The sequence below is a fragment of the Ctenopharyngodon idella genome, chromosome 12 (genome assembly GCF_019924925.1).
Source record: "Ctenopharyngodon idella isolate HZGC_01 chromosome 12, HZGC01, whole genome shotgun sequence".
NCBI lineage: Eukaryota > Metazoa > Chordata > Actinopteri > Cypriniformes > Xenocyprididae > Ctenopharyngodon > Ctenopharyngodon idella.
The window spans coordinates 5,063,095-5,090,728 of NC_067231.1; the positions used below are offsets into that span (position 1 = coordinate 5,063,095).

General features: G+C 35.3%; 1 protein-coding gene and 1 long non-coding RNA gene across 2 annotated transcripts in view; one reads left to right on the forward strand and one right to left on the reverse strand.

The window, feature by feature from the left end:
* The first annotated feature begins 602 nt into the window (after nt 1–602).
* sgms1b (sphingomyelin synthase 1b) overlaps nt 603–27,634 on the forward strand; it is a 38,390-nt gene continuing 11,358 nt past the window's right edge. The window contains exon 1 of the mRNA XM_051914687.1: nt 603–868. The gene's annotated coding sequence lies outside the window, so the exon portion shown is untranslated. The remainder of the gene's footprint in view (nt 869–27,634) is intronic.
* On the reverse strand, nt 21,517–27,513 carry LOC127523697 (uncharacterized). The gene is made up of 3 exons (XR_007932915.1): nt 27,276–27,513; nt 24,819–25,556; nt 21,517–22,699 (listed from the first exon to the last, which is right to left on the reverse strand). It is a non-coding gene; the product is annotated as an uncharacterized LOC127523697 (long non-coding RNA).

The window sequence follows — 27,634 nt, forward strand, 5'->3', positions numbered from 1 at the left end:
ATTATCATATGACACTTAATTTGTTTTTTTTAATCTTTCTACAGTTTTGTGTGAGGGGCCACTCACACTCTCTTGACCAGTAGGTGGCGCAATTGACCACAAATGACATAATCTAAAGTATTTAATGAAAATAATTCAATTGAGTGTTTAAAATGCGGCATACGAGCGTCATACTGTTAATACGTCAATACGTGTGTTGTATGCCTGCCATGTGTATTTGATATATTATATTGGGGTGGTTTTGAATTTTTCTCTGATCTATTTTCCATGTTTGTGTAATATTCTTGCTCTTCTGTAAAGCACTTTGGTCAGCCTGGGGGCTGTTGTAAATGTGCTATACAAATAAAATTGAAATTGAATTGAAATTGAAATATATTTATTTTAAAGCCTAGATTTCAGGGAATATTATTTATATACAATAAGAATAAAGCATTAAGTCATTTAAGGGCACGGCCTTAGGCAGTAATTTTCTCAGCAATCAGCAAAACAATCAATAATTGCATTCAACTGCAAACAACAGCCCATTAACTGTGAAATGAATATGGCACGACTTCAATTTTCCCATTCTCACCCCCCATTTCACTCTCCCACCCAAAAACATGAGGTCTCGCCCCGCCTTCGGGGTGGTCAGTGATCACACAAACCCTAGAAAACTCTATCTGTGACTTACGTGCTTCTCTTACCAATAATCCATCAACTTCACCAACTGATTTCTTTGCAACTCCCAACACAACACATGCGTGCTGAGTGAGCTGCCTAGAGCAGCGGAGCTTCTTCAAGACGTCTTCAGGCGCTTTCACAGCGATTTACTCCAAGATGAATCTCAAAGCACACGCATCCTGTGGGCTTGTGAAGATGAGCGCTCGTGGTAGGTTTCCGGCTGCATTAAACATTCTATTCACTGTATTCGCCGAGCGCGTTTTAATGTAACCGCCTGAACATTCGTCGTTTGAGATTACAGCGTTTACAATGTTTCATCATCTGTTGATCATCGCAACTTTCTGCTGCCCTGAATGCTTACAGTTTCTTTTGCCCTGATGATGCATGCTAGAGCTGCTGGTTTAATGTTGTTGTCCCATCTGTTGCGAATTCTTCATGACATGTTTGTACGACGTGGAAATGTTTTATTATTGAATGTTGTATATGTTGTATTATTGAATGGTAGGGATGATATTGTGACCTCAAAGGTTGTAATCTTTCTCATGATGCCAATGTTAGCCTACTAGCATCTTAGGACTTATATTTCTGAGGTATTTTGAGGTAACACCAAAGACACTCTGATTCTCCCCGTAATAAATTAGTTGGAAATGTAACCTGCAGCCAAGGCCTTACTGTGCCATGCCATTGTAGATGGAAAATCTGACAATATCAAGGAATTGTGATTCTCCTGGCCTGGAAAGGTCGTCGTCTTGTGAGAACTCTGTAATATTAATCTTAGTAATGTGAATGTAGCTGTTTTCACATTGGTGTAATTTGTTTAAGTTTTTATATAACATTGTCAACCGAAAATCTGATTTAATTACTCTAAAATCATAAAAAAGTACTAAAAAGTTTACAAAAAAGTATGAATGGACCGATATGTTGAAACTAAAAATTATGTTGTGGCTAGGGCTGTGTATTGCCAAGAATCTGGCGATACAATACGTATCACGATACAGGGGTTACGATGCGATATATTGTGATATATTGCGATATTGTAAGAGAGGCGATATATTGCGATATATATATATATATATATATATATATATATTTTTTTTTTAGAAAGATCTAATTTTAGAAAAAACGGTCATAAAGAACACACAACCATATGCATAAAACCTGACAAGCAACTTTATTTTATTTAATCAATACAGTATCATTTGCATTTATATCACTAATCACTATTTTGTGCAATCTAAGTAAAGGGAAAATAGTAAAGTGACTGCAGGATTCTTTATGTGTATATGTTTTAAAGGTTCACAGTATAGCAGTTTTTAATTTCTAAACTATTTAATAACAGAAAGTGCACAGTCCATTCCATGACTGAATGACTGTTTTATATTTAATACTGTAAAGCTGTTTGCTTTAAAGCAGTCTATTGTAGGCCTATATATAAAGTACTGAACTGCAGAGCTGGTGCAACCATATTCCACATCGCTATGATCAGATGCTTTCTTTCTGCTGCCACCGCTGTCAATTTTGTTGTGTGTTTATTTTGTTACTGAGAGGAAAACGTGCAGTACATATCACATATTCTGTTGAAACGCTTCTCAGCAACGCGGATGACGTCGGGATGTTGAGCGAGCTCTCAGATTCAATGCGTTTCCCGAGTATTTGGATTTTAACATGGCCTATTTTGCAAACAAAATGATTCCACACTTCAGCTCTGTATACCGCTGGAGCGGAATAATTCTATCGTCTTGTGAGCTGGGTTTGCTAATGCTAACACTAACGACGCACGCACGCACGCACGCACCTTCACCTTGCGCTTCTCCGGCTCCGCGTCAGTTTACGCTCTGAGATACCACTGCCATCTAGAGGTTAGGTTTTATACAGTCTGTGGTTTAAACCGAACACAAAGCCACGAATATTGGATGTATGTAAATAAATATATAAATATCGATAGTGTTTTTGAGAATCGATACAGTATCGTGAACATAATATCGCGATATTCATGTGTATCGATATTTTCTTACACCCCTAGTTGTGGCCGATATTTTAAATTAGCTACAATTTTGTCCAAACATAAAAACTATCAAATAAATAAATAGTTTTAAATGTTACAAGTGAGTTAAGGCATCATAACATTAAGTATAAAGGATATTTTAAAGGGTTATAAAATTATTGGTGTTATTAAAAATGAAATGAGTGCTAGATGATGGAAAAGATAATCGGTAACAACAATTTATGATGAGGTTCAGTTCGTCAACGTTAGCTGCATGCATTAAGTATCAGAAACGAACAAAAAACTGTAGTTTAGTTTATTTGTTAATGTATTATGAACAAACATGAATTAACTGAACAATAGTATCAAAAACATTAACCTAGATTAAAAAGTTAGTTCACCCAAAAATGAAATTTGTCATTAATTACTCACTCTCATGTTGTTCCAAACCCGTAAGACCTTCGTTCATCTTCAGAACACAAATTAAGATATTTTTGATGAAATCCAAGAGTTTTTTTATCCTCCATTAAAAGCAGCGAAATTACCACATTCAAGGTCCACAAAAGTAGTAAAGAGATCATTAAAATAGTCAACGTGTTCAACCTTAATGTTATGAAGGGACGAGAATACTTTTTGTGCGCGAAAACAAAAATAACGACTTTATTCAACAAATTTGTCTCTCCCCTGTCATTCTGCTACGCTATTTATGTTGCAGACCTTCCACACAAAAAGTATTCTCTTCGCTTCATCTTTTAATAAATTCTTTAAAAAAAAATTGAAATAATTTTAATTTGTTAAATGCTATTATTGTAGTGTTACCAGATAATCATAAAAATGTAAAAATAGGTGTGCGCAATAAAATTTTAAATCTAATTTTGTGCATTTTAATATGTTTTTGAATAATTTATCTTTGATAACATTGTATAACGTGTGTATTTAGATGCATGATTGTGTATTGGAATATACTTAAAACCATATGCTTCAGGGAAGAAAAGGGTGTTTCAGGTTTTGTAGGTTGACATAATGCAGCATTTGTCTAGATGGTTTCAGTGCAGGCGTTCTCGGATGACTAATGACTAAATGTAATTAGGATTAGGCAGGAGACATTTATTAGCTAGTGGGAAGACTGGAGCCTCTGGTGATCTCTGGATAATTGGATGTCTCTCAGGTGCACGTGTGTGCTCTGGAAGTCACTGGAAACACAAGGCCAGCAGCTGGGCTTCAGTCCCAGAGGGTTCAGCTAGAGACTTCTGAAATATGAAAATGTGCAGTTTGCATGTGAAATGAAATGTTTTCTCTGCGGAAAGTTATTCAACTTTGCATAAAGCTGTTTCTTGTTGTTATTAAGTAAAGAGGACAGAGTGACATTCAAGACAAATGCTCTAACCTCAAGTTTAAATCAATAACCATTCAGATAATCCTTATCAAAAATGGTTTAACAGTATCCATCCACCCTAATGATGCTTCAGTTTGTGGCTTCTCACCTCAGGCTCAAATGCTAATATTTGTGTTTTTGTTTCCTGTGCGGTCTCTCTCTGTGGTAGGTTGCTGACAGTCAAATAAAGAAGAGCTCTAGAGTGTTTATGGAAACTATGAGACATGCGCATTGCGCACATGGAGACTCGTGCTCCTAATATAGACTTTTACTGTGGAAAGTATAGTGCTGTCGAGTGTGTCTGTGGATAGTTTGCTGTTGACACAGTCAAGTTGAGCATGAGATGTGTTTGTGTGTGTTGCAGAATTCCACGTATGGTATGCACTGAAAAAATTATTTAAGTTTAAATAAATCAAGATTATAGGAATATGTTTTAAAAAATTTCAAATTTCAGGGGCCATTTACACGACACCCCTCAACTAAAAACTGAAAACTTTATACCCACATATATATATATATATATATATATGTGGGTGTGTGTGTATAAAGACAAATTTTAGATGTTATAATCTCAATAATTTAACAAAAATTATTAAAATCTGAGCCAGATACATTAATTTGTTTTTATTTAGTTGCATTGAAATTCACAAGATTCTCAGCTGACGAGCATTTGCTTAACAAGCAAATGTTTAGAATTCAGATAATAAGAAAATCTGTAGTAATCTGTATATATTTAGAGATCTGCTGTTAGGGAAATTCCTCAGCCAGATCAGTAACTCTACTTTGTGGTTTACAGTCATTTTAGAATGATTATCTGTTATATTATCTGAATGTTTAACTAAATGAAGCCTGAAGGTTTTTTTTATTATTATTTATTTTTAATGCAGTTTATTGCATGACATTTTCCCTTTACAAGTAAAGTTTTCTTTGTTTTACGATTGCTTCCTTATGTGAGTAAAGCCAAACATTGTGTTGATGTGATAAATAACATCTGGTGTATGTTCCTGGTTCTTCACTTATCTGAGAGACTTTTCCTGTCATTACAGACCTTAGATTTCCTTCTTTGTTTTATTTATTTGGTCAGTTGCCATTTTGTTAAACATCAGTGAACAAGTAAACAAGTACTAGGGTTGACCGTTTTAGGGAAGTTAACAATTGTGCGTTCTACTTTGTGATTCTGATTCCGTCCAATTCTTTGAGTACTTTGAAAGAAGCCCCCTAATTACGTTACTTTACAACATTATTTATTTATTTATTTTTTTACTATTTTATTTTATTAAATAGACCATATTATGCCCTTTTACAAAGTCTTGAATTTGTTTTTGGGGTCTGCTAGAATAGGTTTTCATGCTTGAAACATAATTTTTCACATATTTTACATTGCAGCACCTCTCTTCCCAGTCTGTCAGTAACTGGCTGCATCCGAAATCGCATACTTCTCTATTGTATAGTAGGCGAAAAATGGTATGTGACAAAATGTCTGAATTCACAGTACTTATAAAAGAGTAGGCAAAAAATACCCAGATAACCTACTACTTCCGGCAAGATTCTGAAGTGTATATATGGTGGACACATTACTATCTCATGAGTCCATGGGAGAGGATTTGTGAATGGCAGTGAAGCGACGTAACTGACGCTGGTAGGTCAAATGATAAGGGCAACATGGCAAATGTAGTATGTCCAGATTACATTCCTACTACACACATACTATATAGAACATACTTTTTGCGGTCGTGAAGTAATTACTTATTTAAAATAAGTACCTACTCGAGAGTATTCAATTTTGGACACAGCCTCTCTGTTTAGTTCATGTCTCCTTCCGAAAATCTCAGTGTGCTCTGGTTGGTTGGACTAGTGTGTTGTGATTAGTCAACCGCTTTAACCTGTTACTGTCGCCCCCACTTTTTTTTATAGACATGAAAATGCACTATCCAAACTTAAATGGTTGTAATTCAAGAATACTTTGGAATATAGACATAAGTAGACATAGGTTGGTCTTGTTTTAAAGATGAAATTTGGCAGATTATTGTAGAAGTGAAAAAACTTATGTAAGTGAAACAGAAAAAAAGTTATAGAAGTTTAAGTTTATGAAAATATAAAATGTAAAAATATAATATTTTATATTTTATATAAAATATATATTTTACAAAACAAGATTTACTCTAAAACTGCAAGAAAATCAAAGCCAAAAATCTGAACAAGTTTCAGGTTGATATCTCAAAAAATTAGCTTTCAGTAAGATTTTGTTTGGGCGCAGTACCACACTTTTTCACTAGATGACAACCAAGCTCCATTACTGACCATATAAGGGCGCCTCCATTTCCATATATGGTTTGAGTGATCTAAACCATATATTTCAATTCTTTTCATACAATTTATGAAGTAGACATCCTATATAGAAGTAGTATGGGAAGTTTGTCAGAATTTGATATGAATTCAGCTTCTAATAAACATAAAAACATGTATGTGGGTTATAGATTGCTGCCACAATCATAAATGTATTTTTTTTTTCTATTAAAAACATTTTCAGACCTTTTTTTCTCAAAAAAATTGAATGGATGTTATCTTTTGAACTATTGGCATGAAAACAAACATGTTTCAACCAATCTTTAATGATTTTTCATGTTCATCACTATTTCAAAATAAAGGTCTGAACATGCCTTATGAGTATGAAAATATGCTTGTTGCAAATTGATAAATTACTGCTCCTCTGTAATGTTTTTTGTAAATCAGTCACCATATATGAAAACTAGAGATTCTAAGCTTTCAAATGATATATAGTTTGTCAAGATTAGTTTAGGTTTAGTATAGGATATTACTGTTTTAAATATGTAATGGCTGTGGGACCACCGGTGGGCCAGTGACAGTTAACAGGTTAAATGTGTTTTGGAAATGTTACGCCCCTTACCATAACTGTGAGTTTCAACACACAACTAATGCAACTCAAGCAGGCCTTAAGCTTGAAAATACGAAGAAAACTCAAGGCGTTTCAGGAAGTTCTGAAACAGTGCTTACTAATATAAAGAATAACTCTCTTTGGAGTGACTTTGTGCTTTGTAAAGTTGCAGACTTTTTCATGCTCAAACAGCAACATTACACACTAAAGAAAGTTGAAAATGTAAAAAAGCATTTAACTCTTTAAAATAAAACCGTTCTCATTCAAATCAATAATCTAAGAACATCATTAAAAGTATCCAGCTCATAAGAGTCACTTTTGAATTAGTTTTAGTGTGCAACCAGAGAGAATAGTGCAATATAAAAATGTGTTTAGTTATTGTCTGAAGAAATTTCTTTTGACATGAAGTGTGAAGTGACATGTGGCCAAGTATGGTGACCCCATACTAGGAATTTGTGCTCTGCATTTAACCAAGTGTACACACACAGCAGTGAACACACACACACACACACACACACACACACCGTGAATACACACCCGGAGCAGTGGGCAGCCATTGAAGTATTCAGTAGCAATACAGAAGCAGTAGCAGCAAAATAGAACATAATTTCAGTTGTAATGATGTTTTATTAACAAAGTTCAGGAGGAGCACGTTCAGATAATCTAACCAACGAACACAAGAGGAGACACATTTAAAGAGCCAACTCCCTTCGTTCCACAACAGTTTTTCCAGCATCCCTCCTCCACCCCAACTCCTCACTCTCTATTGTTCTTATCCAGGGATGGGGGAGTACTCTGGGTTCGGGCCAAATTCCGAGCTTGGAGCCCTCTCCCTGGACAGCACGACAAATACACATATTCCAGTTCAATAGAATTAGAATATTTAAAGGTGAAGTAAGTCCTGTTTCAGACCTCATGCATGAGCAGTGCATAAGCCTATACATAACCTACACATAGAGCTTTCAATCAATTAATATTTTGATGAATATTTAATTTGTTTGTTACTTCATAAGAGCATTTATTGCAAAATATTGGATTGTTGAATAGATTTATAATGCATTTTCAGTATATTTATAGTTCAGCACACAACATGTGGCAAAAATAGAATCAACTTCAGACCAGGGTTGGGCAATATGGCAAATATATCAGATCACATATTCTTTCAGTCTGGACCACAATTCGTGATCTTATCACAATTATTATTATTATTATTATTTTTTTTCATTTTGTTTTTTTGAGACTGTTTTGCAAGTTACTGAGAAGAATGTCCAAACTATATTCTGTTAAAAAATACAGTTCTACAAGATAACAAAATACCAGTTTTCTTTAATAAAAGTAGAATGACAGTAATTTTATTTAATGATAACGATATAAAAATAACGATATATAAAATATTTATTTTACTGTTGTTATTATAAATACGATCAATGATGAAAATTGCAAAAAGTACAAATAGAATAAAATCAAAAATCCAAATGGGAAGCAAAAGCAAGGCATTGAGAAAATATTATTTAACCGCTGAAAAAATGATGTACATCACCTTCACTAAATAAATACATTTTTAGTAATTGAGATATAATATATATATATATATATAATATATATATATATATATATATATATATATATATATATATAAATCCTGTGGTGAAATGATTGTTGTTCCGGAGACATGTGATAAAGGCTCTCAAGTGTCGAAAGGGCAGGCACTGCCTCTCCACAAACACTCTTATCGAGTGAATGAGTTCCAATTTTGAAACCTTACACCGGCACTAAAGGACCAGACAATGGAAAATCCCTCTTGTTTATGTTAAGATTAGAAAAGAAAACCATCAAACTGGATAGACATTGCAGTTTTCTCATTAATTTTTTTTTTTTTTAAATGCATTCAATTTTTCAAACCAAGGTAGGGTGGGAACAAAAACTTGTAGTTACATGTAATGTTGTGTGTGTGTGTGTGTGTGTTTTACTTGTATCAACAACCCTAAGTGCAATTTTGACTGATTCACTGCTCTGTGTTACATTTAGTCATTAAAGTCGAGTGTGCAGAGATCTGAAAGAAGCCCCTCCAACTCTGATATCTGACTTTTTCAATCGCTCAGATTTATGCTTGTGTTTGTTAGTGTGAACTCAAGCCTTGCTGGTAATGCTAATGAAGTTTCAGCTTATGGAATGTGTGTGTCGAGCAGTTTAGAAGAAGACAGAGAGTGATTCAGAGACTCAATGGATCTATTGTGGCTTGTTCTTCCCCATCAGCAGTGTTGTTGGCTGTCTTATTCTGACTTTTAGAGTTGAGCATTTAACTGACCTTTCACATCCTAGTTTTTGTAGATTTTGAAATCTGTTATGATGATTTGCCAAGAGTGATATATTGCAAAACAGAGAAACTGTATTTTCAGCCATTTCACAATATTCAGAATATTTCTCTATTTATATTCATATTCATTTTTATTTATGTTCATGTATATGTACCCATCAGCAGGTTGGAGGTAATTGAATATTTGAATATCAGTGGTTTAGTTTGTGTAAAATAGGCCTATCTAGTAGCCCTTAATTCGTTTGGCATTTTTTGTACAATAAAATCTTTACTTTTTAAATTGTGTTCATTGAACTGTTTTGAATGTAATTTGTATTGTGATCGGGAACAACTTGATTAAGTTATTATTACCTAATCAGAAAAAAGAGAAAAAGTAATTTTTTGAAATAACTGTGCGGAAATTGAATGCATGCATTGCACTGGGCAGTATAGTGTAATTAATTAAAATGTTTTTTTGCGGGTAGGGGGGGTGAATCACGAATAACATCTGCTATCACCGATGGACGATGGCATCGTCTGTGGGCCCGACCCTAATATATATGTTGCACATGTTGCTTGCCAATAAATAAAGTGTTGTCAATTTATGATACTTTGTCATCTTTTCATTTTTTTATACTTAAAAACATTGTTGTTTAGAATAGCTGAATAACCCCAGTGGGTCTGTTTAAAGCCTTTTATTTATCATGTAGTAGTATTTATTTCTGCGATCGGTATCGGCCAATACTGCTTTCAGTGATTGGTAATAGGCAATGTGACACCCTTAAAAAAAAAAAAAAAAAAAAAAAGCACTGTGAAGGTATCATAAAAGTTGTCCGTAAGAGTTAAACACATTTCGGGGCGGTTTCCTGGACAGAGATTAAGCCTAGTCCTAGAATAAAATGGCCCTTTAAACCAGATTAACAGAAATCTGCTTTCTCTGTCATGGTTTAAAATAGTCCTAGACTTAGTATAAGCTGATTTCCTGGAGGAAGACTAGAGAGATATAATATAATATAATATAATATATAATATATATATATATATATTTTTGGTGCTGTTCACTTTATTATTTTGATTTAACACCATTGTTTCTGGTTCAAATGTGATTGCTTCATGTTAAATTGACTTGAAATGGTTACTGGAACTCACTTGATGTTTTCATTTTGAAATAACATGTTTCAGTCAAGTAACCCAATCAAATAGGACTTTCACTTGCCATCATGCTTTGCACCGGGCTGAAGTTTGGAGAGTAAATGTTGAAAAAGTGTTATTTTATGCATTTTTTTTAGAAAGATGAGAATATGGAGAGACTTCTTACTGTTTAATGTTCTATTATGTAAAAGTTTTTGTTATGTTAATGTTTTTTTTGGAGATTACCGTTGTGGTGAAGTGTTGAGCTTGTGCTTGGGTTGAGGACCTGCTAACAAGAATTGTCTTTTTTATATAATGAAGCAACCACTATGATAGTGCTTTGGATCAAACCAGTATCATTTCTAGTCTGCCAACACCGATTATCACATGTGTAAATAGTTATGTTTAGTTTGTTGCTATGTAAATGACAAAACAAAAGCATTAATAATCATATGATTATTATATATGTAGAATTCATCTATTTAAAAAGAATTCATTACAAACAGATTTCCAGGCATTTCTATTTTTTTTCACAGCTGATGTATTTTGCTTGCTTTACAAGAAATGTCTCTTGTTTAGTTAAGTTTTTATATTGTCTTTTTTGCTGCCATTGTTTTCCTTGGATTTGCTTCTCAGTTCCATGCAATTTTAAGCTTTTCTTGGTTCATTCCATGTTTTATAGGCAACCTCTCTCATGCTAATTCAGATTTGCACAGTTGGTTTTAAATTAATCTGGTTTATTTTAATTCAAGACTCCATAGTCCAGGTTTTAGTAATCTGTACTTAATCTGTGTTTCAGAAAGCCATTTTTTAAACCACGATTAACTATTCTGGATTAAGGCCTATCCTGGCTTAATTTAAACCCTGTCCAGGAAACCGCCCCTTCATATCTTCTGATGCTATATGATAGATTTGTGTGAGAAACAGATCAAAATTTAAATCGATATTCACTAAAACAATTTCCTCCTCCAGTGAGCTGTTAACCACTGAGACCTGATCAGTGAGTCATACTTGAGAAAAAGCTCATTTTAATTCATGAACATTTTCAGACCAGTTTTGTGAACTAATATTCAAATATAGTCATACAAGTTTGGAACAACATGCGGGTGAGTAAATGATGATGGAATTTAATTCTGTTGAGTCTCCTTTAATGTCACAGACAGTAACATTACGATAGAGAACTAAAAACTTGGATGATTACGAAATATGCTATTCCCTTTCTGTGGCCACAGTTGTAGGTATCATAACATTAAATCTCGTTTTTATCTTTTCAACACGGTGTTCTGTTAAGATCAGTGTGCATTTCAAAACATACCCCGTATTCTTGTATAAACCTAGATAAAGCAGGTGAAAGTAAGTGACACACAATACCGGTGGGAGTTAGAAAGATGGCAGCTTTATTCAGTCTCAACACCTTCTGTTTGCTTTGCATAGGAGAAGCTGTTCAGTAACTTAAAACCACCTCAGTTAACAAAGGCCATCTGAGTTCTATACGTGGGTTAAATAAATCAGGCATGTGTTTTTATTAGGTTCCTTATTACAGAAAGTTTCAGTTTGATTGTTATGATAAGGAAAGAGTCATGTGTGCACTGTACTCAAGCAAGAACCTGGCGTCATTTCTAAAATAAATCCAGCAGTAGTTATAGCAACTGCTTTGCAAATACATGCTATGAGTAAGTTCCGATGAAATATCACTTATTCCTTGTTGCCGATTGTGTATTTTTATAATGAGTAACCAAGCAACTGGATAAAGGAGTGAGGCAACTCCCTAAACTTATATGTGATCTTTTTTTTCCCTTACATGAATGAATTGGCTGTTTTACTTAGGAAAAACAGCCAAGAGGTGTCCAGCATACATGTGCACTCTTTCAATACTGTTTAAAAAGCATTCCAGGATGCACCTTGTGAAGCTGGTTAAGAGAACATAAAGATCTAGAATCAAAGAGTGGCGACTTCTGGTTGAAAATTTGTCACTATATAATTCCCATACTTCCATATGTGTTGTTATATAGTAGTTTTGGTAAGTTTACAATTATTCTAAAATGTATAAAGAATTATTACATTTGTAAACTTTTCACTGGCAGTGTAGCCATCTGGGGAAACAGCAGATCAGTGAAGAATGTGACATGAGAGGAAGCGTGAGGGTGCTGAGAGATACCTTTTCTCTGACCGCATACACTCAAAAAAAGAAAATACTGGGTTGTTTCAACCCAAATTTAGGTCAAATATGGACAAACCCAATTTAACCCAAAGGCTGGGTTTGTCCGTAGTGACCCACATTTGGGTTGAAACAACCCAGCATTTTTTAGTGTAGTGTGAGCTCAACTTGGTTGCATGTCAGTGGTTTGTGAATAGGACAAAGATAAGTTTAAATAAAACTATTGTGCAGATGTGTAGGTCAGTGACTACTTACTAATACTGTATGCAGGGCTTAACAAGAAGCACTGCCCGATGACCGGGGGCCAGCGTGAACATTGCTTGAGACAGTAGACAGATCGAGCTAGTGTTGCATTGTCACGAAAGTTTATCATTTGCATGTGTAGCAAATTAGCTCAAAAGGAAATATGAATAATTAATTGGTAGCTGTAAGAATTAAGTTGTAGCCAAATTAATATCACAATCTACTAACCTGTTTGTCCAGTGAAAACTCAGTGTTAATTGTTTATTAATTCTAAGAAATAGGGATGGGCGATAAAACGGTATTGTATTTATCGCGGTATACCTTTATCAATAACAATAGAAAAAATGTTTGATATAATGCTTGATAGTTTCACTTAAATGCATTAATATGTAAATAGACATGAAACCACATAAGTTTTTGGTTGCATGAACAACCCTCAAGCATGTGCCATCCCTGGATCATAAACAGCCTATCATATATCTTGATAAAGTGCTACGAGTGAAAGTAAACAGTCAGTAATTTAACAAGTTGCATTGATGTGGTGTTCGGTTGAGCCATCGCCATGTAACATCAGAGCACATGAACACATGCGAAATGAGTGCTGCGCCTGCCAGTGATGTGGAGTTTGTGAGTAAAAAAAGGACATGGATTAATCTAACAGCCTATCACAGAGCAGAAATAAATGCGACAACAGCCAGTCAATGCGTGTTGCTAATAAGTTTGCATGTTCTGAGTGCCGTAGTTTCGTCTACTACACAAACTCAAACGCGCGTGACGCTCATGGTGTTTTCAGCATCTGCGACTCAATATATAAAGACATGAACTTCACAAGAGTCACTTCACGAGCTTTTTACTGTTTCATTTGAGGAAAAACTACTGTCAAATACACTCTGAAACTAAAAGATCTTCACAACAAAATGTCAAAATAAAAGTCCGGTTTAACTTGAAGAAATTATGACAAATATATTACCATTGTGTACTAAAATGTAATTCTTAAAGTAATGATGATAATAATAATAATAATCAAAAATGTTCACAATTCTTGTGAACCTGTGCTCACTCTTGAAGACAGACAGGGAGTGGGCTAGAGTTACCGAAAATGTGCTGTGGGAGTCTGTAATTATTTACAAGTATTTTGTCATTAAAACGCAGTATTTTGTCATCATTGTCAAGTATTTTGCTATCAAAGCATAGCACATCATCTGGGTCTTCCAAAATTCTCTCCATGGTCAAACACCGCTGCTCTTCACCTATAATTAATAAATGTAACGGCATTCTCAATCAAAGCTATTTTAATGTGATTTTTACCATTGTCGTTCAAAAATGATTAAAGTTAGGACACCAGTGGGGATATCCTAAAATTAAAGGGTTAGTTCACCCAAAAATGAAAATAATGTCATTTATTACTCGCCCTCATGTCGTTCTACACCCGTAAGACATTTGTTTATCTTCGGAACACAAATTAAGATATTGTTGATGAAATCCGGTGGCTCAGTGAGGCCTCCATTGCCAGCAATGTTACTGCACCTCTCAAGATCCATAAAGGTACTAAAAACATATTTGAAACAGTTCATGTGAGTTCAGTGGTTCTATCTTAATATTATAAAGCGACAAGAATACTTTTTGCACGCCAAAAAAACAAAATAACGACTTTTCAACAATATCTATATGGGCCGATTTCAAAACACTGCTTCAGAGCTTTACGAATCGAATCAGTGAATCGGGGTGCCAAAGTCACGTGATTTCAGCAGTTTAGCCGTTTGATAGGAGATCCGAATCACTAATTCGAAACAAAAGATTCATAAAGCTCAGAAGCTTCATGAAGCAGTGTTTTGAAATCGCCCATATAGAGAAATGTTATTCTGTAATATCTGTTTGGTACCCATGGCAATTTCGGTTAGAACCTGATGTAGGACAAAAGCTAAGATAGGATTCTAAAGTTCGGATCTTTCTGTTCTACATTACCCTGTTCTACATCGGGGTGTTGGTTGCAGTTTGGGGGTACTTCCGACATCTAGTTTGTTTGTTAGGTTAGGGTCTGGTTGATCATTTATGGAATATAACAAATAGTTGTGTCTGATCTGTCTCAGTCACATGTTTTAAGCCTTGCCAATTTAAAGTGATAGTTCACCCTAAATATCATCATTTATTCACCCTCAAGTTGTTCCATCATTTACTCACCGTCAAGTTGTTAAAACCCTGTATGAATTTCTTTCTTCAGCTGAACACAAAAGAAGATATTTTGAAGAATGTCGGTAATCAAATAGTTGATGGGGCCCTATTGACTTCCATAGTATTTTTTTTTTTTTCCATCCTATGGAAGTCAATGGGGTCCGTGAACTGATTACCCATATTCTTCAAAATATCTTCTTTTGTGCTCAGCAGAAGAAAGAAATTCATACAGGGTTAGAACAACTTGAGAGTAAGTAAATGATGACAGAATTTTCATTTTTGGGTGAACTTAAACATTCAGGATCAAGAAGATGTAAAAGAGAACTCAATTAGGTACTCACAGGCTGTTTGAGAAGTGTTGTGTGTGCAACACCTCCATCTGAACTGCAAAGGCCATCACATTTTTTAAGCAGCAGCTGAAGATGCACCTCTTTCACAAGCACTTAAACATCCCACACCCTTAAAACAATCCACTTTCAGTTACACTTACACACACACATTGTATATTACAAATATAGTTAGCTCCTTGACAAATTGCTTTGCTCCTCTCTTGTAAGGCATTTAGGATAAAAGCATCTGATAAATGCATAAATGTAAAAGTACACACCCGAAGCATGCATGTGCCCAGAAAGCTGGATCTTAGACAGCATGCAAATACTGAATTGAGTTCTTTTTCACATCTGCTTGCACTTGAACAGATATATTCACACAAAATTATGTCAAAATGCCCATATTGGCAAGTATTCTCGTAAACATAGTCTATTATGTCTTAAGTGAACCTAAACATTTGAGAAATAAAACACGTGTAACAGTATATTAGATCCATGCATAGGTCTTAAAGTGACAGCAGCCTAATATACCTGCTACTGTTTGTTTTGATCAAACAACAAAAGACAAAAAAAATAAATCACTCACTGCTTTTGACTGAATAACTTTTGCAATTTTAGTAAGGATTAATCTATATTTCATTTATACAGTGAAGACAGAGTTATTTTACATTTAATTACTTTATTCAATTGAAAACAATTGTTAGACCTGCCTGAAAAACCTAAAAAAGCACTGTTTATTTCATTTGTACCGTGGTTCTGTTCTATTTATTTGTGCTGTTGCTCATAATTTGATTATTTGTTCTTAATTTATTACTTACTGTTTACCTGTTTTTAATCATATTTGAAATTTATATGAGTTAGGTTAGTAGTTTTTGGTGTCATGACGTATTTATTAAACAATGAAAACAATAACTAGGTCTATTTCACGTGGGGCCAGTGAAAATTTTGGCAGAGCAAGTAATAATTTGAACCATTGTTACGACTGGGCCAGTATAAAAAGTGTTGAGCCCTGTGTATGTAGTGTATACTGCTTACTATTTAGCAATTTTTTAATAGTAAGTAAAACAGTGGACATTTTTATTTTACAATTACAATTTTGCATTTGGCAGACTCTTTCATACAAAGCAACTTGCATTGCATTCAAGGTACATTTTTAAATTTTATCAGTTCTTACTTTACCTGGTAATCAAATCCATGTTGCACCATGCTGTACTGGTAAGTGACACGCATATATATTTTATATATAATAAACCTTACTGCCGGTACATCCATCACACTGGAAATGGAGGGTCTAGTTGAGCACATTGTATTGTGGGGGATACAGTATTCCACGCAGTGTTTGTATTAGGCCACAACGGGACTAAATGTGCATTGTGTTTTTATTTTTTTTTCTAAACCACTGGATGACAGAAACTCACCGCAGCACTTTTCTAAACATCCGCAGTTCACTATACACCAGGAAATTTGGTTGATCTTTGATGCAAATGTGGGCACAAACCTAAAGATCTGTGTTGAGTTGATCTAATATGTAATGTTTTAAAATCTTTTAGATTTATATAGCAAATGAGAATTGTTAAAATTACAAAATATATTTTGAGACAAAGTTCTTTTGAATGATTTTCAGTTTTGTTTAAAGTAATCCAATTTAAAAAAAAAAAAAAAAAAACAGAAAAATATGTAAAAATATTTGGGGTAAAATCTAGCGTGTCCACCTTAGAGATAATCACCATATTTATAATGAAACCATCATATTTAAAAATGTGATATTAGTAATAAAAATATAAATTGATCTCCGCTCCGTCATAGCATTTTCAAGAATAAATTCATAAATATTTGGATTTAAAAGGTTTAGGGCAGTCCTACTACATGGCATTTTATAACCTTAGCTAACCTTGCCTTGTCACAAAAATATCAAATTATCAGATTTTTATATGATATGCACTACTTGACTTTGATTTGGTGGACAAAAGTGTCATTAATGCCCTTCAGTTAGAGCAGTGGGTCATTACTGAAATTATAAATTCATAATAGATGAACATTTTTATTTTGTTGTTTGTACAAAATAAACTGATTGTTCTTTCATAGTTTTTATACAGTGCAGAACCAGAGGGGTGTCTGGGGTGGCACTGGACACCCCTGGCATCTGATTAGCCACGCCAAAATTTATTTTGCTAGTTGCAGTTTCATTTTACATGTCATCTTACTAAAAGAAGCACTTATTTTAGCCTTTAGCATGAAAACGTGACATGTTTTGTGTGCAGCATCACACTACTTGTCTGGTGTGCATTATAGCCTATTTGAAGCAGGGCTGCCAACTCTCACACATTCACCACGAGACTACACAATTCTGTCCTCATGCTCTCACGCAGTGGAAAAACATCACAGAGCAAAGAGGACAGTGCAGGTTAATTTTGATATGAAACAAAGTGTCAGCTTTCAAATTCTGTAAGTTTTATTACGAAATTCAAATACTGTTTCTATGCTCTTTAATGTGGCGTGACGGATTGCTGTAGCACCTCAGTTCAAGCGAAGCGGGAGTGCATTTGAACTGATCGTCTATTCCTCTTTACTACTAGTTATAGCACAAAATAAACATGAATGAACATCTGAGGGTATGTTGAAAGAAACAGTACAACTTACTGAAATGTATTACGTTTCATGTAATCGCTCAATCAGTTTCAACCACGGAAAGGCATCAGTAAAATAGCTTGTAAACAATGTCACATAACGTCATATTTACTTCAGAAAAGCCATTCAATGACCTTAAACTCTATAGGTAGCTAGAAAAATTTATATTACATATTTGCACTATATTACATATTTATTATATTTTAGTGCTCTCAAGTAGGGATGTAATGATTCACACAACTCACGATTCGATACGATTCACGATACTGTTTTCACGATTTTTTTTAACAAAATGAAATTGAAATGAGATAATGTCTTTTTATTATTTCTCAGACAAAATGCTGCATATTTCTTTGTGAAATTGAAATATCTTTATAACAAAACTAAATAGAAATTTTAAAACAAATCCTAAATCAAATAAATAATACAAATATAAGAAATCTCTTCATATGAGTACATGAACAAGATGTTTATTTGCTCTATTACAGGTTGAACTATCTGTAGCCATTTAAAATGAGAGGCAACCACTGCATTTTAATCACAATTCCAACAAAGATGCTGCATACATGCAGCATGAGCAGTTTTTAATTTAAATTAGATTGTACAACATACAACACTTCGTTACAACATAAGTGTTTCGAAATTTCAGTGGTTCACCAGTTTGAAACACGTTCTGAACCACTGATTCGAAACAAAAGATTCGTAAAGCTTTGAAGCTTCATGAAGCAGTGTTTTGAAATCGCCCATCATTAGATATTGTTGAATAAAGTAATTATTTTGTTTTTTTGGCACACAAAAAGTGTTCTCGTCGCTTCATAACATTAAGGTTGAACCACTGTAGTCACATGAACTGTTTTAAATATGTCTTTAGTTGCTTTCTGGGCATCTGAAAATGTTAATTATCTTACTGGCAATGCAGGCCTCACTGAGCCATCAGATTTGATCAAAAATATCTTAATTTGTGTTCCGAAGATGAACGAAGGTCTTATGGGTGTGGAACAACTTGAGAATGAGTAATTAATGCCAGAATTTAAATTTTTGGGTGAACTAACCCTTTAAGAAATATTTATGTGTGTAGTGTCTGTATATTTATATTATATAGAAATAATAATATATTTTTAAATATAAACAACATGCATTTGTGTGTATTTATATATGCACACAAAAATATATGTACACAGTACATATATTGTATATTATATAAACACAAACTTTTTATTTGGATGCGATTAATCGCGGATCGTTCGACACCACTAAACTCTTACATAATTTGAACTAATTTGAATTTAAGTTGAACTCAGAAGTTGGGAGCCCTGTTTGAAGTATTTTTAAGGTTTAGGTTTCCTGAACAAATTTTACAGAAGTCACTTTAAGTTAACGTTAGGTATTTTGCTTATCAGACGGTTAATCGGATAAGAGAAATAATGGAGTTCCAGTAGCCTAACATTCATCTGTTTACATCTCTGCCAATAATCCAGAAACTTATTGTTCAGTGTCATGGTATATGAACCCCCTGAGTTAGCCTGGCCACCCCATGTATAAAACTCTATTTCCGCCACTGTTTTTATAGTCACTGAACAGCTGAGCAGTTCTGTTCTGGAAAAACTAATGCCTGGAGTTAATGTATAGCTTTGCTCATATCAGTTAATGTTCTAAAGAAGCACATGAGATTATGTGACTCTGAGCAGGTGACTGGCTCAAATGATGATGGTTGTTAAAGAGTTTATATGTGAACAGACTTTCTATTCTCTAACTTCTCTATCTTTATTTAGCTGCGGAAGAGTTTCCCTTTTTAGTTACCCACTGATATTTGGCAGTCATCTTTATACACAGTTCATTCGAGGAATAAATGCTCTCAGCGTTGTGTTGTCAGAACTCAGAAGTTGTCTCATGAAACTGTAAATTCAAACCTATAAACGTTTAACGTTATCTTTTGCTTTGACAGCTGAAATTTCTTTAGGTTGGTTTGTACTTTTAGTTCATAATCACATTGTTTCGGTAGATTGCTTGTTTAAATGGGTTACTCATTCAGAGTTTTAGAAATAATGGTTTTCAGGCCCTGAAAACTCCTCCCACAATCCTGGACTGTAGTTTGTCCTTGTTTCTCAGAGGTTGCGTAGCACTTAATGTAACGCATGGCATATGCAGATACATCACATGACTATAGAGAGACGGACTAAATCAGTCTTGATCACTTTATTAAGCTGTTAGTCAGTGGTTACCACCGGTGTTTGACATTAACTGTCACATTCTAAGCCTGGTTATCTTCACTCCTTTTACCCCTCTGTGTGTGGAGGAAAGGCTTCTGTACATGTCATTCAAAACACATTTTCTAAGTTGAATTAAATAAAAAAGCCACACAGAATAAGTTTTTATGTCATTAATCTTCTAGTAAAAATTTAGAAAAAAAAAAGTCCATTTATCCTGCTTATTGCATGATTAATACTTGCAAGGTTTATACAAAAGTTAGTTGTTTTTGCAATTATTATAATACAATATTAATTTGTATTAGAATCAGTAAATTGCCACTGTTAGGATTTGCAAATGTCATTGCATTGGAAACAGTATCAACGCCCCCTCGCTATGAGTAAGTGTTTTGAAAACATTATCCATATAAAACTGTTATTTACAGGCAAAGCATTATGAAATTATTTACTTGTGGTTTGTGATGTAGCTGCTGTCAGATCCAATACAGCTGACTGCTTCATCTTTCAACAAAAGTTTCTTTGCGAACTCTCCATTACACTGTGCCTTGTTTACAAAATCTGCAGTCAGATTCTCCGAACAAACATATAATCCTCTGACAAGATCCATGACTCCAAACCATCCACTTGTTCCTGATACTGGGATCCTTCTGAAGTCTCTACAGAAATGAGCAAATGAGCTGTTTAAACTGGACACGTGAAAGTGAATGTTTCTTTATGCATCCATTTACTCTTCCATTTGTCCTGTTGTCAGCAGACTCAAAGACTTGAGTATGTCAGAAAGTGAACGTGCATCTGTATCCAGTGTAGACAGCTTCAGTGATTTATAATTGGTTCTATTTTCCTTTTGTTGCAGCGCTAGCATCTAGTGTAGGCAAGTCAGCCATGACTGAACGCCAGTAGGCGGGGCCTATGGTGCGACGATGTATAACTATTCGTCGATGACGTCTTGCTCTGTATGGTTGGGTATCGTTTTAATTTTAACGATTCCGATTCCGGTTCTTAGCGATTCTCGATTTCGATGCCAGTATTTTTTTTTATGGAGAGAAAAAAAAAAAGAGCAAATACTTCAAGAATAATGTTTTTACCTTTTATTCTTGCCACATTTAGGCTATAACCAGTAGGCTGTAACTGTTTTTGTACCTGAGTGTGAGACGCTGCTAGTAAAAGTATGCACGTTATTTCAAATGTTTCCAAGCGCGCCTATATTCTTTTCAGAATGCCTCAAGTGCACCGCAGGTCATGTAACAAGGTACCGTGTGCAGTCATTGAAAATAAGTTATTTTTTATGTTCTTCACCGAAAATGAGCCAAGGCCAATGAGTTTGTGTTAGAAGAAATAATAAATAGCGTATTTTTTCTTTTAGCAACCTTTAAAACAGGGTCCCACAGACCCAAACACCTTGGATTTAACAAGCTACAATAACAACAAGACCAGTAATACAATTAATTACCTTTTTATTTAAGTAAAATTAAGAAAAACATTAAGAAAACTTTTGCTCAGTGTTCCCTCACTGTTATAGACAGGATTAGCTACTTTCCACCTCAAATGAACCTGAAGCCTGAAGTCCTTGTTGAGGGGTTGCCTGTCGGGCTTGTCTATTACCCCCCATAAATTATGTTTATGCTTATTAGGATCAACAATTCATTTCACTACGTTGCTCTGAACAACCATAATAAGCGTTATGGACGTGACCGTTACGGACGCTTCATATTAAATCCTATGACTTTGCTTCTTTATTGCTGTGGTCTGTTTCAGGCTTACCGTATATCAGAACATATCCAATAGTCGCAACACTCTTTGTGCTTTGTTAGTTTTAATATGAAAAAGGTTCAACTTTCAAATTCAGCCGATTTTATAACAAAATTTAAACAATAGATGTCGCTCTTTAATTGCCTATAGCTACGGCGCGTGACAGATTAGCTACTGCAGCGCCTCAGATCAAGTGGATCAGGCGCACATGAACCGATCTTCTCTTCCTCTTGCCAGTTACAGAACGAAATATGAACATCAAAAGGTAGGCCTATATGATACAGTACAACTTATAGAAGAGCACTGTGTCGCATAGGACACTTCCCTCGGAAGTTTTTACCTATTGGTTAAAAAATGAATAGCCTATTGATCACAATCCGCGCGATCAAGCTGACAAAATAAAAAGATTGCAATAATTTTGACTTGAAATAAAGTGTGATCATTTAGACGAAACATAAAACTGACATGTTTGCGATTGTAGCCTACGTCAATCGGTTCACCTGACTGTGGGGAAAACATGCGATTTTAAACTGCTTTATGATAAACATTAATATTTGTCAATGTATTTTTGCAAGCAGTTCTGTAAGAAGGAAAATCAGGGTCTCTGAATTGATTCTTGAACAACGCACACACTTTGTCAACATGAGAAATAGGTCTAATCCATAACCTTTTGCAATACAGAGTATAAAGTTTAGTAAAAAGTTGATAAATTGTGCAGTCTTACCATACTGGTATCCCAGATTTCAATATTTGGTGGTTTAAATGCCTGCTTGAGATCTCTGTGAAAGTTTTTTAAAGCAGTCTTCTGTGCCGCTTTCAGACCGGTCGCATCCGTAACGGAAAACTGTCACATCCGTAACGTTGTTTTTTCCTCATTTATGCAAACACGAAAAAAGAAATACAATTATTATTTTATGCTCTGTGGAGAGCCAACCCTTCTTTATTCGGTGGGCAGTATTACTTTTGGTTCACGCAGTGTAATTCACAGAATTCTTAAAAAAAAAAAAGGTTGTCACCCAAAACTTGGTGACTTTTTTTGTCACGTCCGTAACGCTGTATATTTCCCTCATCTAAAATATAAAACAATTGTATAGACTGACATTTTTCTAATGTCTGGACTCCTTTAGTAAGTGATTATGAATATATACAGTGGGTACGGAAAGTATTCAGACCCCCTTAAATTTTTCACTCTTTGTTATATTGCAGCCATTTGCTAAAATCATTTAAGTTCATTTTTTTCCTCATTAATGTACACACAGCACCCCATATTGACAGAAAAAAAGAGAATTGTTGACATTTTTGCAGATTTATTAAAAAAGAAAAACTGAAATATCACATGGTCCTAAGTATTCAGACCCTTTGCTGTGACACTCATATATTTAACTCAGGTGCTGTCCATTTCTTCTGATCATCCTTGAGATGGTTCTACACCTTCATTTGAGTCCAGCTATGTTTGATTATACTGATTGGACTTGATTAGGAAAGCCACACACCTATCTATATAAGACCTTACAGCTCACAGTGCATGTCAGAGCAAATGAGAATCATGAGGTCAAAGGAACTGCCTGAAGAGCTCAGAGACAGAATTGTGGCAAGGCACAGATCTGGCCAAGGTTACAAAAAAATTTCTGCTGCACTTAAGGTTTGGGACGACCAGAACCCTTCCTAGAGCTGGTCGTCCGGCCAAACTGAGCTATCAGGGGAGAAGAGCCTTGGTGAGAGAGGTAAAGAAGAACCCAAAGATCACTGTGGCTGAGCTCCAGAGATGCAGTCGGGAGATGGAAGAAAGTTGTAGAAAGTCAACCATCACTGCAGCCCTCCACCAGTCGGGGCTTTATGGCAGAGTGGCCCGACGGAAGCCTCTCCTCAGTGCAAGACACATAAAAAAACACCTGAAGGACTCCAAGATGGTGAGAAATAAGATTCTCTGGTCTGATGAGACCAAGATAGAACTTTTTGGCCTTAATTCTAAGCGGTATGTGTGGAGAAAACCAGGCACTGCTCATCACCTGTCCAATACAGTCCCAACAGTGAAGCATGGTGGTGGCAGCATCATGCTGTGGGGGTGTTTTTCAGCTGCAGGGACAGGACGACTGGTTGCAATCAAGGAAAAGATGAATGCGGCCAAGTACAGGGATATCCCGGACGAAAACCTTCTCCAGAGTGCTCAGGACCTCAGACTGGGCCGAAGGTTTACCTTCCAACAAGACAATGACCCTAAGCACACGGCTAAAATAACGAAGGAGTGGCTTCACAACAACTCCGTGACTGTTCTTGAATGGTCCAGCTAGAGCCCTGACTTAAACCCAATTGAGCATCTCTGGAGAGACCTAAAAATGGCTGTCCACCAACGTTTACCATCCAACCTGACAGAACTGGAGAGGATCTGCAAGGAGGAATGGCAGAGGATCCCCAAATCCAGGTGTGAAAAACTTGTTGCATCTTTCCCAAAAAAGACTCATGGCTGTATTAGATCAAAAGGGTGCTTCTACTAAATACTGAGCAAAGGGTCTGAATACTTGGGACCATGTGATATTTCAGTTTTTCTTTTTTAATAAATCTGCAAAAATGTCAACAATTCTGTGTTTTTCTGTCAATATGGGGTGCTGTGTGTACATTGAGGAAAAAAAATGAACTTAAATGATTTTAGCAAATGGCTGCAATATAACAAAGAGTGAAAAATTTAAGGCGGTCTGAATACTTTCCGTACCCACTGTAAATAGACGGTTTAATATGTTGCTATTAAATGCATTTTTTGAGCGTTTATATTTCAAGTTTTAACTCCAAATGTCACGTCCATAACGCTGGAACTGCCCATTATTAGAACTACACACATACTCTTAAACACACAAGTTAGCAACTGAGAGACATGTGCGAACACACTGCTCAACAAACGCTCCATACACAATAAATAATGTTTATAACGTTGGGGTATTGTGCCACCTTTCTAGGATCGGTACAACATAAACATTATCCACATGCACACCTACCATATATTACTTCATACAGTTTTAAGGCCTTGAACTCTCTTCCCATTTCGGCCCACAAAGTTGTACTGCCTGGATAGGCCATGGTCTAGGAGGAAGGTCATCATCCTTCTTGTGGCCTCGTCAACAGTTGCCCCCCCTATGTCAGTCATAGCTGCAACCTGAGGGGGAACAAAGGCAATACAAAGCAAAATTATCTACAGCATATTGCTCACTGAAGTAAACCACTAAACATGAAAGAACTTCCAGAAGCATGGGTGTGAGCACACCTGGGAAGTTTCAGATCAAATTCACTGCTAGCCCCCCAATAAAATTGAATTGAGTTGCACTACCCTAGACTTAACATACATACCAGTTCGGACATGAAGTTTGGGTTTGCCAGTTTTTCTTCCATGATTTCCACATCCCTAACTGTCTTTAGGGGAAAACCCTCTGGGGTCGAAGAGACGGTGGTGCTAATGTTGCCACGCTGTTTTACAAGCATTTGTAGCATCCTCCCTTGGATTTTTTGTGTCTCTTTCATCTCAAGAAGTGTTAAGATGCGAACAAACATGATGTCCCTGATTTGTCTTTGAGGGGTTTCTGGTGACGTGGTGACGTGGTGATGGGTTGAAACATCGGGTGGAAGAAGGGGTGGAAGTGTAGGCCTAGCAGATGGAGGCAGTGGAGGTGAAAGACCTGAAGGTGGATGGAGGCGGTGGAGGTGTCAGCACAGATCTGAGGGTGGATGGAGCCGGTGCGCTGTAAAAAAAAAAAAAAAAAAAACACAACTTTGAAATGACTAATTTTGTTGTGTTGGTTCAGCAAAAATCCACACTGTAAAAATCTTGTACAACAAAAAAATCTTTTGGCTCAACTACAAAAGATTTGCTACAGAATAGTTTTCTCCAGAAAACAAATAATGTCAAGTTGACTCAACTAAACTTTTTTTTTTTGTTGTTGTTTTTTTAATTATGAGGAGGACATTATGAAACTTTCAGAATGTTTTAAAGGTTCAAAGATCACTTTGAAAAGATCAAGGCAAATTTGATTTCTCATGTCATGACCTCTTTAAAGGTTTTATGCCCACCATATACGTTAATATATATATAAATTCATACTGAAACCGTTCAAGGCCATTTTAATTGCAGTTGGTAGTAAACCATAGTAAATACATAAAAATATGATGACAGCAGTCCAATATAGAGTTGAAAAAAAATCAGGTATTCTGGATAGCTGCTTAAAAAAAAAAAAAAAAAAAAAAAAAAAAAAAAAAGTGGTGATAAGAAAGTGGGGATGTTAGAATAGTGCCATTGTTTTGACTTAATGCATTGATCTTGCTCATCATGCTTGGTTATTTTATACTGGGTTGCTCGCAAAAGTGAGAATGTAACAGGAAACCACAGTTACACTGTGATATAAGTCTGTGTATATGAGCTAGTTTCTGTTATTTTTATTTGCTCTGCATTGCAAAATTATTTCCAACAATTGATAAAGTTTTGTACTTCTATTAACCCCAGTCTTCTAATATTATTTTACTGATTCCTGCAAAATGGGGAAGGTTTTGCATGGCTAAAACAACTTTTGTGTGGTATAGCTAGCAGTCAGCAACAAGATGATGACAGGAAGGAAGGCCATCGCAAGTGTGTATAAAAGGACCCAATTATTTCTTGCGCATATTTCGATTTACGACTGGAAACAAGTTCACAAGTTCTGTGAATTCAAATATACAACCATTTGCAAAGACTATAGTGTACTATGTTTTTTGTCCGCATTGGTTTATTATTGTACTTTCAGACAAATATACTCACCCTAAAAAGCATGTAAATACAAAATGAACTGTGATTGGTCACTTTACATGTCGTTCAAACATGTCTGCCTGTCTAAGTAGCCTGTTCTTGTCCAGAATAATCTGCAAGATTGGACTTAACATGCATTTAAAAATAGGTAGCGTGAATTTTCCTTTCATGCTGACTTTAAAGTCGTCATGAAACGGAAGTTGTGATAATCTTTTCTTCCCCATTGTGATGTATATTTGAGAGAAATAGGTTTTCGAAAAAGAAAACATGTAGGGTGGCACTTGATTTTGTCCCATCGGGAATTGATTGGATGGTTGTGGCTGATTGCGTGATCTCATGTGATTGACAGGTTGTCCCGCCCTCAAACTAGAAAACATGTCATCAAAGAAGAAAAGAGAGGCTGGGGAAGCTGTTTTGAATAAACCACATGAATTTTTAACAGTGAATGAATTTAAAAATATATGTGCACGAATAAATCATTTATACTAAACATATACTATATTCCATAAAAAAATAAGAATTGACCATTTTGATATCATGGTGACTTTAATGTGTTAGTCTAGTTATTTATGTATCATTATTCTGTATTTATATTTCATTATATCATTACATTATCATTATAATATTTTTAGTTAAAGGGTTAGTTCACCCAAAAATGAAATTTCTGTCATTAATTACTCACCCTCATGTCGTTCCACACCCGTAAGACCTTATAGAGTCTGATAGCCCCTCCCCCTCTGCAACGTAATTAAAGCTGCGACAGTTGAGTGCATGAAGTGTCCAACATTCTACACTTCATTTTTTCCGTTAATTTAGTGCATCATCCGGGTATTTAAAGTGCACTTTTTCTTTTTGGGATTTTCTGTGTGAACGCACTACTCGCACTATTTGTACTTAAAAACGTCATAGAATAGTGCACAAGTACGCGAAAATGGATGCACCTCTAGTGATGGGCGAACGACATATCTAGTGATGGGGTTTTCAGTCAGTTACTTTCATTCACTAATGCAAGCCAGATGTTGTCCATGATAGATAGTTCCC